This window comes from Taudactylus pleione, unplaced genomic scaffold (assembly GCF_031769625.1).
Source record: "Taudactylus pleione unplaced genomic scaffold, aTauple2 ptg000170l, whole genome shotgun sequence".
In the NCBI taxonomy this organism is placed as follows: Eukaryota; Metazoa; Chordata; class Amphibia; order Anura; family Myobatrachidae; genus Taudactylus; species Taudactylus pleione.
Genome location: NW_028284572.1, coordinates 10,432,564 through 10,435,657, shown reverse-complemented (window position 1 = coordinate 10,435,657; position 3,094 = coordinate 10,432,564). Strand labels below are relative to the sequence as shown.

Genomic DNA, 3,094 nt, shown 5'->3' with positions numbered 1-3,094 from the left:
CCATTGGTACAATTGTTGGATGTATTGTAGAGTTTATGCACTCAGAGCCAATAAACTGATATATGCAAAGGGTGTATCATAAAATTCAATAAACATAGTTGAACCATGATACATTGTTAACAAGATAGCATGTGCAACACTCTTGCAAGAATGTGGATATGCACAATATACATGTAAGATTTTATGGATCTGTAATTATATGTGATGCATTGCAAGAATTAAAGTATGCTTATGCACTACTTTCTTTGAAAGTTTGTGTTATTTAACAAATTGGACTTCTTATGTGAGATAGTCCTACAAATACTATTGTGTGTGTACCTGGGCATTTATACCTCCCTGATTGAACAATTGAACCTACGGCCATACCATACTGGATATGCCCAATCTCGTCTTATCTTGGAAGCTATACAGTATTGGGCTCGGTTTGTACTGGGATGGGAGATGACCTGGGAATACCAGGTACTGTAGGTTAATGAATATAGGAGGTTAATTGGGATTATGGTACACAACACTGCATTTGTTTTAAGATGCTAAGGTTTACCAGGGTAACAATCCTCATGCTCAAACAAAATAACATCTGGTAGAGTGAATATATTTGGGAGATTTCATACCCTATTAGAATATTTTTGCTAAAAAGTAAACTATATATATATATATATATATATATATATATATATAAAAATAATAAAGAAAACATTTGAAAAAAAAATTAAATAAATAAATAAATAAAATAAAGAAAGACAAAAAGAAAAAAAGGTGTAGAGCATGGGTGCCCTCTAATAAAGTTTTAGAATATTAATAAAAGTTATATTTTATATGAATCTAATATAAATTCATATTTAAGAGTGCCCCAGCAACAAGCCCTCGCTTCTTCTTTCCTTTTTGTGCTAAATACTTTATTTGGGCTTTGGGAGCACCACCAACAACTTCATACAATATATAATATATGATATGTTATAAATGCATTACAGTTGGTACGTACATATAAATTTATTGTAAAAAGTTCTGTGTGGAATCCTTCCTCAGTTGTCTAAATCAAACAATGTCTACATGGACACATATATCTCTATGTCCAGGTATGTATTTCATATGGTTATATATTCAGTGTACAAGGGAAATTCTATTTATTAGATTTAACTATTTTGTTTATAATGATGATGAGCTTTTATGTCATAGGGATATCTTACCATGAGTATAACATTCTTCACTCATTACTTAGGGACATGTACATTTTTTTGTTATTTACACTATTTGTGACACTACTCACATATGAAACAACAATAATCAATATTTTTTATTTGAATGTGCATTTAGAACTGACACACATTAATATGTACACTATTATATCACATTCAGTTTATTTTGTTCATTCACTTTTTATATATTTAATATTTGTCATCATGTTATTTTGTAATTTACACTTTCACCAGTTATCACATTCACTTTTATTACTTTTCATTATTAACACAGTTATTCAGTGATTATTTTATACATCGCACCACCTATTTACACTCGATGTCATTACCTTCACTTTTTGCAATCTATATGCTTACTTATAGTATATTCACACTTTACTCTATTTTGTACACTGATAGGTGTTATTTGATTGAAGAAGTGTGGTCACTATGGATGTAGATGAAATATATATATCCAATTTGGGTTTAAATTATGAATTATATAAATATATGTTGGTGTATTGTGTGTGCATGTAATATATCTGTGTTATGAATGGATGCACTTGTGCAATTATACTTTTACATTTAAGTAATGTGCTTACTTTAAATTATGCGCTAGAGAATATTTTAACAATCAAATGTTTACAATATACGTCATGAGAGGGTTTATTGAGAGACCAACCTCCGATGATGGAGCTAACAAGGAACAATGATGATACACATCTCCCGTGACATATTGTATATGCCCAGAATCATACGTTAATCTAGGGTTTATGAAAGGATTCATCCTAGGATGACATGGTACTCACAGATTTGTCAGAAGAAAGATCCATCTCCGTTTGACACAACATTCATGGATTGGTTGCCGTGTCTTTTAAATATACACTCACCTCCCTAGATCGGGTTGCCTTGTAAAAGCTATGAAAGTGAAACGCGCGTCGACATGATCGTTGTATGTCTGAATTACCTATCTAAATTGTTGAAATTGTGTCTATTTAACATTATGTTCAATAATAGTCTTGAGATTTAAATATTGATGTCCGCTACAGAGCAGACTCACAGTGGTGCTCTGATATGACCTATAATCAATAGATGAATTGTATTTACTTGAAACATATGCTAAATTATATCCTCGTGGTCTAACACTGATGTCCGCTATATAGCAGGCTTATGGTGGTGCTCTAACACAGCACATATACTGAACAGCCTGGTACAACATTTACTAAAGGGCACGTAATATATTCATAGCCTTGTTCCTGGATACCATGATAAAAATACGATACTGATTGAGACAAGGCAATAAGAGGGGTGTTCAGATAAAGGATAGGAACACTACTGTGTCTCCAATGAGGCGTAATTTAGCATAGTGAAATGAACGGTGAGCCAGAATGCTACAATGTGTGTTGTGCAGTATTATAAGACAACTTTGTTACCAAATTACAATAAATTCTACTATGCGAATAAAGACTCCCTTCGATAAGAATCTACATTTACCTTTGAATAACCTTGTGACAATAATACATTATATTTTATACTGACAAATATATATAGTGTAGGCGGGATTGCATTGTAAATGGGCCTATCCATTACCCGACTTTATGAACAATCCGACCAAAACCAGGAAGTTTTGGTCGCATTGTTCACAAAGTTGGGTAATGGAAAGCCAGCGTGCACGCTGGGTCCTTGCCGTCCCTGACTATCTACTGAACATGCCCGTCAACCTAACGACGCTCATCAGGTTCGGCATTCTCAGAGATAGGAGGTCGGGCTCCTTCACTGAATGACGTTCAGTGAACGCCGTTCAGTGCGGGTACCGCACCCCGGCGACCTGAAGATCTGAACGCTAGACGTTCAGACTTTCAGGTCACCTAATGGATAGACACCTTTAATCAAAAGACAACTTGGGTTAGTTACATATT

General features: G+C 33.9%; 1 pseudogene; it reads left to right on the top strand.

The window, feature by feature from the left end:
- Nucleotides 1–352: 352 nt before the first annotated feature.
- LOC148521334 (5S ribosomal RNA) lies at nt 353–471 on the top strand (annotated as a pseudogene).
- Nucleotides 472–3,094: the final 2,623 nt, after the last annotated feature.